This window comes from Grus americana, chromosome 26 (assembly GCF_028858705.1).
Source record: "Grus americana isolate bGruAme1 chromosome 26, bGruAme1.mat, whole genome shotgun sequence".
Taxonomy (NCBI): Eukaryota; Metazoa; Chordata; class Aves; order Gruiformes; family Gruidae; genus Grus; species Grus americana.
The window spans coordinates 2,501-14,635 of NC_072877.1; the positions used below are offsets into that span (position 1 = coordinate 2,501).

The 12,135-nt window shown below is 53.7% G+C and overlaps 1 long non-coding RNA gene across 1 annotated transcript; it reads right to left on the reverse strand.

Annotated features, from left to right (window-relative positions):
• Positions 1-1,362: 1,362 nt before the first annotated feature.
• Positions 1,363-11,850, reverse strand: LOC129196727 (uncharacterized). Its single transcript, XR_008574198.1, has 8 exons — positions 11,710-11,850; positions 11,577-11,623; positions 11,350-11,456; positions 10,396-10,458; positions 8,733-8,981; positions 7,753-7,944; positions 4,671-4,843; positions 1,363-1,569 (listed from the first exon to the last, which is right to left on the reverse strand). It is a non-coding gene; the product is annotated as an uncharacterized LOC129196727 (long non-coding RNA).
• Between the last annotated feature and the right edge of the window lie 285 nt (positions 11,851-12,135).

The window sequence follows — 12,135 nt, forward strand, 5'->3', positions numbered from 1 at the left end:
AACCCTAACCCCTAAACCCTAACCCCTAAACCCTAACCCTAAACCCAACCCCTAAACCCTAACCCTAAACCCAACCCCTAAGCCCTAAGCCCTAGCCTCCTAACCCCCTAACCCCGACGACCCCGACGACCCCAACGACCCCAACGACCCTGATGACCCTAAACCCCACGCTAACCCTCACCCTGTCACCCCTGTGGCTGTAAACCCTAATAGCTGTAACCCTTACTCTAGACTCTAATGGGTGCTGTAACCCTAGGCCCTGCCCTAGGCTCCTCCTGTAACTCTGGGCCCCGCCTACGGGTCTGGTTGTAACCCTAGGCTCTGCCCTGTAAGGTCACTTTTTCAAAATGGCCGACTTCCGGGTTATTTAGGGGGGTTCCGGTCGCGGGGCGGGCTGTTTCTAGCCGGAATTGGCGGACTTCCGGTGTGTCTGGAGGACTTCCGGTGGCGGGGGATGGTTTTATTAGGGTTTGAGGGCACTTTCGGGTTGTCGGGACAATGTTTCCCGTCGGAGTCGGCGGACTTCAGGGTTCCGTTGGAGGACTTCCGGTCATAGAGACGAGGGTTCCGGGGTTGTTGGAGGACTTCCTGGTCCCATGGAGGACTTCCGACCACAGAGTAGCGCTTCCGGTCATAGAGGTTTTAAAATGGACGGCTTGGAGGACTGGGAATCATAGAGCGTGGAGGGGGGTTGCTGGATGGGACGGGTTTTGGCTCCTGTCTAGTGTGGGTACCGGTAACTCTATGGTTGGTTTAGGTCCTGGAAGGGCGGTATACAGTTGAAATTTTGATTTCTGTAGTTTTCCTGTAATTGAGGGGGGTTTGTTCAGGTAAACTGTCCGATTTTGTACTGTATAGGGTTGTATTATTATCTGTATAGTATGTATAAATAAAAACATTAAAAATAATAAGTCTGGTGCAGTAGTAGAAAATTTCACGCACCCTGGGAGTAGATTATTTATTTTAATAAATAAATTTCTATATTTCTTTAAACTACTACTCCCAGGGAGGTGACATGTTCTACTGCTGCTTCTGATTTTTTTTTCCTTGAAACCACTATTTTTATTTTAACTTTACTACATTTGTTTACACACATTTTGTGAACATAAATTAAAAAAAAAAAAAGGACAGAACATTAAAGGCCACCAGGGACACAGAAGCACAAAGACAAACACACCATCACCAACACACACAAAATTATTTCCGCCCCCCCCTTTAGGACAAAACTCACAGACAAACAATAACACCCAAATAATGACTGACACACAAACATTTCACAACTGGCAGAACAAAAAAAAAATCATTCTTTATTACTGTTACTTTCTTTAAATAACAACAACATTAGGCATTAATACATAGGTTTCCAGTGACGCTCTATCACCACAGCAAGGACTCAGAGCAATGACAGTTATTATCGCTGGCCCATTGACAGTCCATCTCTCCTGCTTCGCTTAACATTCTTCTCATTCCAGAGCTCTCTACTACAATGGAATCTAGATCCTCCGCTTCAACCCCCCGGCCAAACACATGCAGCTTGCGGACACCTGGATAGCTACTCTAATTCCCTGCCTGTAATGAATAACACCAAACACCTTCATTTGTTTACATTATTACACAAGAATCTACACTGATCAGGCAAAACCTTTACAAGCCCATCCTTCTAAAACATCCATTACACCCTCTTGTGTGCCCACCTGGTCCTCCTCCACACTGCTCACATAGAGTAACACCCCCACCACCCTTTGCCTTCAAAACCAACACTGCTGCTAGCGTTAACACTACTACCTGCAATCACAGGCAAATACAAAACTCCAGAGGACCACTCCTCAGGAATACCATTCCCGGGAGACACCATCAGAATTTCATCTCTGGCCCTGCCTGACAACAACCCCTGCCCGAACCGCGCCGCCGTCCAAACTTTGGCGACGAACGTCGCCTCGCAGAGCGGCCGGGACCTGGGGAAAAAAAAAACCCAGCCGGGGGAGGAAAAAAAAAATCCCCCAGCTGGGGTTTTTTTTAATTCTAGTTTCAAACAGCAAACTAGCTTGCTCAACCTGGAAAGAAATACACCCCCCACCCCCCAAAATTAGGCACCACCACCTCACACCCCACCCCTCACCCAAACACACGTCCATTCCACCACAACCAGACATCGCCCGCTCCTTCCAGCACTCCTCGGGAACGCCGTTCCCGGGAGACACCATCAGAATTTCATCTCTGGCCCTGCCTGACAAAAACCCCTGCCCGAACCGCGCCGCCGTCCAAACTTTGGCGACGAACGTCGCCTCGCAGAGCGGCCGGGACCTGGGGAAAAAAAAAACCCAGCCGGGGGAGGAAAAAAAAAATCCCCCAGCTGGGGTTTTTTTTAATTCTAATTTCAAACAGCAAACTAGCTTGCTCAACCTGGAAAGAAATACACCCCCCACCCCCCAAAATTAGGCACCACCACCTCACACCCCACCCCTCACCCAAACACACGTCAATTCCACCACAACCAGACATCGCCCGCTCCTTCCAGCACTCCTCGGGAACGCCGTTCCCGGGAGACACCATCAGAATTTCATCTCTGGCCCTGCCTGACAAAAACCCCTGCCCGAACCGCGCCGCCGTCCAAACTTTGGCGACGAACGTCGCCTCGCAGAGCGGCCGGGACCTGGGGAAAAAAAAAAACCCAGCCGGGGGAGGAAAAAAAAATCCCCCAGCTGGGGTTTTTTTTAATTCTAATTTCAAACAGCAAACTAGCTTGCTCAACCTGGAAAGAAATACACCCCCCACCCCCCAAAATTAGGCACCACCACCTCACACCCCACCCCTCACCCAAACACACGTCCATTCCACCACAACCAGACATCGCCCGCTCCTTCCAGCACTCCTCGGGAACGCCGTTCCCGGGAGACACCATCAGAATTTCATCTCTGGCCCTGCCTGACAAAAACCCCTGCCCGAACCGCGCCGCCGTCCAAACTTTGGCGACGAACGTCGCCTCGCAGAGCGGCCGGGACCTGGGGAAAAAAAAAACCCAGCCGGGGGAGGAAAAAAAAATCCCCCAGCTGGGGTTTTTTTTAATTCTAATTTCAAACAGCAAACTAGCTTGCTCAACCTGGAAAGAAATACACCCCCCACCCCCCAAAATTAGGCACCACCACCTCACACCCCACCCCTCACCCAAACACACGTCCATTCCACCACAACCAGACATCGCCCGCTCCTTCCAGCACTCCTCAGGAATACCATTCCCGGGAGACACCATCAGAATTTCATCTCTGGCCCTGCCTGACAAAAACCCCTGCCCGAACCGCGCCGCCGTCCAAACTTTGGCGACGAACGTCGCCTCGCAGAGCGGCCGGGACCTGGGGAAAAAAAAAACCCAGCCGGGGGAGGAAAAAAAAAATCCCCCAGCTGGGGTTTTTTTTAATTCTAGTTTCAAACAGCAAACTAGCTTGCTCAACCTGGAAAGAAATACACCCCCCACCCCCCAAAATTAGGCACCACCACCTCACACCCCACCCCTCACCCAAACACACGTCCATTCCACCACAACCAGACATCGCCCGCTCCTTCCAGCACTCCTCGGGAACGCCGTTCCCGGGAGACGCCATCAAAATTTCATCTCTGGCCCTGCCTGACAAAAACCCCTGCCCGAACCGCGCCGCCGTCCAAACTTTGGCGACGAACGTCGCCTCGCAGAGCGGCCGGGACCTGGGGAAAAAAAAAACCCAGCCGGGGGAGGAAAAAAAAATCCCCCAGCTGGGGTTTTTTTTAATTCTAATTTCAAACAGCAAACTAGCTTGCTCAACCTGGAAAGAAATACACCCCCCACCCCCCAAAATTAGGCACCACCACCTCACACCCCACCCCTCACCCAAACACACGTCCATTCCACCACAACCAGACATCGCCCGCTCCTTCCAGCACTCCTCGGGAACGCCGTTCCCGGGAGACGCCATCAAAATTTCATCTCTGGCCCTGCCTGACAAAAACCCCTGCCCGAACCGCGCCGCCGTCCAAACTTTGGCGACGAACGTCGCCTCGCAGAGCGGCCGGGACCTGGGGAAAAAAAAAACCCAGCCGGGGGAGGAAAAAAAAAATCCCCCAGCTGGGGTTTTTTTTATTCTATTTTCAAACAGCAAACTAGCTTGCTCAACCTGGAAAGAAATACACCCCCCACCCCCCAAAATTAGGCACCACCACCACCACCTCACACCCCACCCCTCACCCAAACACACGTCCATTCCACCACAACCAGACATCGCCCGCTCCTTCCGGCACTCCTCGGGAACGCCGTTCCCAGGAGACGCCATCAAAATTTCATCTCTGGCCCTGCCTGGCAAAAACCCCGGCCCAAACCGCGCCGCCGTCCAAACTTTGGCGATGAACATCGCCTCGCAGAGCGGCCGGGACCAGGGGAAAAAAAAAACCCAGCCGGGGGAAGGAAAAAAAAAATCCCCCAGCTGGGGTTTTTTTTTTATTCTAATTCCAAACAGCAAACTACCTTGCTCAACCTGGAAAAAAAAGTTACACAACACACACAGACAGCCCAACACACACAAAAATAGGCAGCCCCACAACCTCACACTCCACCCCTCACCCAAATGCACTGCCATTCTGCCACCTGCCCGCCACAAAGAGCCACGGCCCCGATTCTTGTCCCATCTGTGGAACAGCCTTACCCTGTCCCTTAAGACACCATCGCCGCTGCGCCTGACTCTGTGGAGTTAGCGCTCATAGGCCGGGACCAGGGAAGATGCCTTGCTAACTGCACCGCTCCTTCGCAGTTACTTGGATACTCCACAAAAACCTCACTCGAGGGTGTTGTGCGGGAATCCAAATCGTGCCGTGGCACCTGAAAACCACAACGGAAGAGCTCTAGGGCCAGCTGGCCAACAACTACCCTCTGCCTCGCAAAACGGCCCGTACGACCTCCACCCCAACCGACTGTACTGACATATTACCATCCTGGGCTGGGGCCGCTCTCTATGCCAGCTCTACAATGCCCAACCACCCAAATGCCACAAGAGCCATACCAAACACCAGGCAACACCAAGCACTGCAATGCAATATACAACCAAATATAAAGCATGCCTTAACACAATGCTATGTAACACTGGACAGTCTCAAATGGCAGGCAATACAAATACAGGGCCAGGCAGTACAAAGGCAGAGCCACGCAACGCAACACAGAGGACCGGGTCACTGAACACAAGACAGTCTCCACTGGCGGGCAGTACAAAGACAGAGCCACGCAACACTATACAGAGCCAAAGACAGAGCCACGCAACGCAACGCAGAGGACCGGGTCACTGAACACAAGACAGTCTCCATTGGTGGGCAGTACAAAGACAGAGCCACGCAACGCAACACAGAGGACCGGGTCACTGAACACAAGACAGTCTCCATTGGCGGGCAGTACAAAGGCAGAGCCACGCAACGCAACACAGAGGACCGGGTCACTGAACACAAGACAGTCTCCACTGGCAGGCAGTACAAAGGCAGAGCCACGCAACACTATACAGAGCCAAAGACAGAGCCACGCAACGCAACGCAGAGGACCGGGTCACTGAACACAAGACAGTCTCCATTGGTGGGCAGTACAAAGGCAGAGCCACGCAACGCAATGCAGAGGACCGGGTCACTGAACACAAGACAGTCTCCATTGGTGGGCAGTACAAAGCCAGAGCCATGCAACGCAACGCAGAGGACCGGGTCACTGAACACAAGACAGTCTCCACTGGCGGGCAGTACAAAGACAGAGCCACGCAACACTATACAGAGCCAAAGACAGAGCCACGCAACGCAACGCAGAGGACCGGGTCACTGAACACAAGACAGTCTCCATTGGTGGGCAGTACAAAGGCAGAGCCACGCAACGCAATGCAGAGGACCGGGTCACTGAACACAAGACAGTCTCCATTGGTGGGCAGTACAAAGCCAGAGCCATGCAACGCAACGCAGAGGACCGGGTCACTGAACACAAGACAGTCTCCACTGGCGGGCAGTACAAAGACAGAGCCACGCAACACTATACAGAGCCAAAGACAGAGCCATGCAACGCAACGCAGAGGACCGGGTCACTGAACACAAGACAGTCTCCATTGGTGGGCAGTACAAAGGCAGAGCCACGCAACGCAATGCAGAGGACCGGGTCACTGAACACAAGACAGTCTCCATTGGTGGGCAGTACAAAGGCAGAGCCACGCAACGCAATGCAGAGGACCGGGTCACTGAACACAAGACAGTCTCCATTGGTGGGCAGTACAAAGACAGAGCCACGCAACGCAACGCAGAGGACCGGGTCACTGAACACAAGACAGTCTCCATTGGTGGGCAGTACAAAGACAGAGCCACGCAACGCAACACAGAGGACCGGGTCACTGAACACAAGACAGTCTCCATTGGCGGGCAGTACAAAGGCAGAGCCACGCAACGCAACACAGAGGACCGGGTCACTGAACACAAGACAGTCTCCACTGGCAGGCAGTACAAAGGCAGAGCCACGCAACACTATACAGAGCCAAAGACAGAGCCACGCAACGCAACGCAGAGGACCGGGTCACTGAACACAAGACAGTCTCCATTGGTGGGCAGTACAAAGGCAGAGCCACGCAACGCAATGCAGAGGACCGGGTCACTGAACACAAGACAGTCTCCATTGGTGGGCAGTACAAAGCCAGAGCCATGCAACGCAACGCAGAGGACCGGGTCACTGAACACAAGACAGTCTCCACTGGCGGGCAGTACAAAGACAGAGCCACGCAACACTATACAGAGCCAAAGACAGAGCCACGCAACGCAACGCAGAGGACCGGGTCACTGAACACAAGACAGTCTCCATTGGTGGGCAGTACAAAGACAGAGCCATGCAACGCAACACAGAGGATCGGGTCACTGAACACAAGAGAGTCTCCCTTGGCAGGCAGCGGCAAGGCACAGCGGCGCAAGGCGAGGCAGGGCGCGGGCCCACGTAACGCGAGGCACAGCGGCGCAAGGCGAGGCAGGGCGCGGGCCCACGTAACGCGAGGCACAGCGGCGCAAGGCGAGGCAGGGCGCGGGCCCACGTAACGCGAGGCACAGCGGCGCAAGGCGAGGCAGGGCGCGGGCCCACGTAACGCGAGGCAGTCCCCGTTGGCAGGCAATACGAATACAGAGTAGCACAATGCGATATCCAGCCAAAGACAGGGCTGCGCAAGGCAATACAACACAAAGCGCTACAAAACAAGACGTCTCAGATGGTGGTCAAAACCAACACAAATTGCAGCAAGGCAACACAACACCAGAACAACGGGTGTGTGTGAGAAGCTAGGCTGTAAGACACAAGCCTCTAAGCATTTGTCGTGTGAAAGGGTACGAGTCTGATGTGTGGCTGAGGGAGGCCCTCCCGTTGAGTCACAAGGTTCAGAAAGGACCCCCTTGCTTTCTAAACTCCTTCTCAGAGAGGAGCCTAGGTGCGGCTAGGTCCAGTCTTAGTCCCAGACTTGGTCAACGGTTTACATCTAAAGGATTATGTGTGTAGCCACATATCAGAGTCAACGTTTGCCTGTCAAAGCCCCACTAAGGACTTTCACTGAAACAGTTTCGCAAAGTTGAAAAGAAAAATAGGTAGTTTATTGAGGCAACAGATATAAAAAGTTTGGAACTGCCATTAATAAATGCACTTACTGCAACAATTTTGAGCTCAAGTTAATAGTTCAGCGCTTTTGTTAATGATAGTTTTCCCAGGGTAACATCCGACATAATCGGAGGCGCAAGTCTTACCAAAGAGGCGTCCCTGCTTGGGGAGGAGAGAGAGAGAGGTCCAGGCCCGTCGAGCCGTCCGGATAGTTGGAGTTCTCGTCCTCAAAAAAGAGGATTCTAAATGCCAGATTTATACTTTTGGCGAGGTGGGACTAAGTCAGGTATTGTGTGCCGATTGGCCCTTAACAAGGCTTGTTGTGCAGTTGGTCGGGGCTGGGGGGGGAAGTGGCTGAGAACAAACGTGTTCAGTCCAGAGGAGCGGTGGTCTGTTTAGTTTTACCAAAGTAAGGTCGAGCTGCAAAGGAGACTCCCCCTCACCCCAGGCATCACTTAGTTGATTAAGGAGTAGACCCGTCAGACACCACATCTTGTTAGGATGAACAAATTGCTCATCTCCTGCCCCTGTTCAGGTCCAGTGCTTATCAGTGCAAGATAAGCAAGTTGCTCAATTCCTGCCCTCGCCCAAGCTGGACTCCCCCGGGGCCCCTTCTGCTGGGTCAAAATGGCCCTGTTTTCGGCACCAACAAGCCTGGACTAGTCCGGCATCCCACAGCATATAGAGATGAAAGATGGTATCAAACTTCAATTGAGGCGGAAGTTTCTAGAGCACAACTGTGAGTCCGGCACAGACCACCTCCACAAAGGCCACCTCACAGAAACATCTGCGATGCGAGGCACGCTTTAAGCTCCGATCGCGAGATGAGAAACGCTCGATGGGCCGTATTCCGAAGCGACGAGGCGTCACCGACCCTGCGGATGCTCGCCGAGCGCATGCGGCGGAACCTAGAGACCTGCCATAAGGCGCCGTACGCATGAAAAGCACAGATCACGCAAATGACGCTGCAACGCTGAGAGAGGCCAGAATGTTTACGTCCAGCACGATAGACCCGGGACCCCTATCTGTCCCTAGACTCAAGGCAGACTAAATAGCCCTCTGCTACCCTGACATTAAACCACCTGCTGGCCCTGCCCCCAACCACCGGGTTTGCCCCTTAAATTACCTTTCAGAGGGCAGAATCCAGATTCCCTTCTCATGGGGAAAAGGTCATCTAACCGGGACGCTCCCCCATCCGCCGGGTTCCGCTTCATCCCTCACGAGACAGAGCATCGCCGGTCACCGACGTGCCGCCCGGCGTCGACCTCCGCTGCAACGAAGCCCTCCTTGGAAACGCCTTCCTCTCACCCGTCCCTTTTCCTCGGCCGCTCGGAGTCGGATTCTTCGGCCTGCCGTGCCGAGGCCTTACCACCACCTGTAAAACTCAAAGGACAGGATGTGATTTTAGCTATGTCTATAATACGACACCTCAGAAAACTGCTACGTCAGCGCACCAGTCATCGCTCGCCTCGCTTAAGTTCGCTCCGGTGCAGATATCCCGTTCGCGCATCGATTCGCGCCTAGAAAATACAACCGGAAAAGCGTGAACTAGGCGGAGTCGCCGACACGCCGATCCACTGACGTCGGACGCCGGCCCACCTTTGTCCGGCACTCCTCTTGCCTCTTCCGGGGGCCTGTGACGCACAGCTTGTCGCTTGGCCTCTGACAAACCCAAACAAACTGTGCTAAGTAAGGCGGTGGCCGCTGACCGGTAGCTTGACAAGACCGAAAGGTCTGTCATCTTTTCTGCGTAAGCCTTCTAACTAGAGCTAAAACAAACAGAGAAGAGATACACCAAACCCCAAATATACCAACTAAGGCACATTTCAGATTGAACCCACTCAACTACCGCACAAACTGCTGCTCCCAGGAGGCCAGAGTACAGCTTCCGACCCCCGCCAATGCAATGAAACTGTGACAGCTGTCTACAGATACTTGCCCAGAGATGGACTGTAGCGTCTTCACCAAAAGAATCCGGTCATGCCAATGTTTTACCCACACGCCACAAAGCTACGCTACCCCTGTCTTTAACATTGCTACACCCCTGGGTGGAGCGGCTCCAACCCCGACACGGCGCACAGACTCCGCAAACGCGACCGTGAGACACGAGAAGGCCGCGAGCAAGAACGGCTACCGTGGCGAAGGTAAGACTGGCGAGGAAGCCCTGCGGCACCGCGACGTTGCGGATGCTTTATAGCGGCCCCGGGAAAGAGGCGATGGCCTTGGCCGGCGAGAGAAAGAGGCTGTCAAAACTGAAATGACAGATGCATCAGAGGCTGGGTTTTAAGATTTAAGGCCTTTAAAAACATGTGGAATGAAACCTGAGAAAAGAACTCGGGGCAAACGTACCGCTCGGAGGAGCTGCTGGCAGCGCCTAGCTTGGCGCCGCAATAGACGTCCGCTCAGAAACATCTACGACACAATGCACGCCAAACAGAGCTATGCTTTAAGCTATAACTACAAGAGAGAAACTGGCTTGATGAGCTCAATACCAATGAGCACAGATATTCAAGACTCATGAGATCTAATAAGGTACCTGGTGATCACAAAAAGCAGCGGAGGCATCAAGACCCAAGGGAGGTGCGGCGTAGAGCATAAGACAGACAACGCAACCTACACGACACAACCGCACGCGGGCTTAAAGCGCCCTGCCCGGCGTGGTCTAGCACGGTGCCGACGAGTAACCCGCTCCCTTTGCCTACCCAAAGGCGACCGCTCCCGGACAGCCCTCTCCCATACGCTAACTTTAACAGCCATCCCCTGCAACTCCCAAACTTGTCCGGACCTACCTTCTTACTGCGCTCTGCTCTCCTCCTCTGCCGCTCTTCGGTGGGCACCTAGCCAGTCTGGATCTGGAAAAATCACACCGAGTTATCAAACAAGTCACCCAGATGCCGAGTGAGAGCCAAACAATTCCAGACGGGCCGTATCTGCACGCTAACCGTACGCTCCTATTGCTATTCCGCCTATCCCCAACTCGACAGCCCTGGGCAGAGCAGCTCCACACACACACCACACACAGAGACGGATGCTACACAGAACGCTACAAACAACGTGACTCACAAACGAGAGAACACTCTCAGCGAGAGGAATGACTCCCGGACCAGAGAGGCTGCCGAATGAGGCGACCTATAGGGCACGACACCCGGGTGAGGAAGCTCTATGGCAACCCCAGAAGAGAATTGACCGTAAATGGCCTGTTATAAGAAGTTACTGTCAAAACCGAGATGATGGGTGCAGCAAGAAGCCCGTCTTCAAGACCTAAGAAAGTAAGGATGCAGGGAGGAAGACCCAGTCCCTGAAAATGGATAGCTGGAGAGCAGAACTCCGGACGCAGCCTGGTATAGCGCTGCAAATAGAGGACCCGCCAGAAACTTCCGACACGCAAGAACGATCCACGCCGTAAGCTCGCTATGCGAGAAAAGAAGCGCCCGATTGGCAGTATGCTGACAAGTACCGGCATTCGAGAGCCTAGGGACGGCGCCCGAGAAGCGTGCCGTGCCCCTCGAGTGCAAAGAGGGCATTGAGACCCGAGGAAGGGCTAAGACACACAGGACGAGACACGGAGACATAACACAGGCTGGAACTGCCCTGCCCGGTCTAGCATCATGGTGACATGTAACCCGCTCCCTTTGCCCAGCCAAGGGGAACTGCTCCCAGACAGCCCTCTCCCCGGCGCTAGCCATAAAACCCCTCCACCACAACCCCCAAACTCAATCCCTCCCCGGCCACGGTCCCTCAACTTAGCTTTCCGAGGGCCGGGGATCCGAATCCATTGGCAACAAAAACATCAACGCCGCGCATTGGCTAACTGGGATGTTCCTGCAGTCGCCCGGTGCCTCTTCATCAGCTACAATAGAAAACAGAACACAAACAAAACAGCACTGTCAGTCAGCATTGCATCAGCCGGCCAACACCAACCTCTCCCATGACACCCCCTTCCTCAGAAGCACCGTGTCTTTCTGCTCACCTGCTCGGTCCACAGATGGACCCTGCAGCTGTCCTCACTTGCAGCACCTAAGACACCAAGAGACACAAAATTACTCCTATGTTTGTCAGAAGTCACCACTCCCACAATTGCCCTCGCCATTCCTCCAGCTCACCTCAAATGACCAACCCACCTCCTTACGGCGCTCTGCTCCCCTCCTGTGCTGCTCTTTGGTGCGCTTCCTCTCTCTCTCTGGACCTGAGAAAAAAAAAAAACCCAAAATAATTAAACAAGTCAGCCAGATGCTGAGTGAGAGCCAAACAATTCCAGACTGGCCATACTGACACACTAACCGTACACTTCTATTGCTATTCCGCCTAACCCTGGACTCGACAGCCCCGGGCAGAGCAGCTCCACACCCAAGACACACACGCACAGGGATCAACGCTACACAGAATGCTACAAACAACACAAAGCACAAATGAGAGAAAACTCTCAGCGAGAGGAACGACTCCCGGACCGGAGAGGCTGCCACGCAAGGCCACCTACAGGGCACGACGCCCAGGTGAGGAAGCTCTATGGCAACCCCAGAAAAGAATGG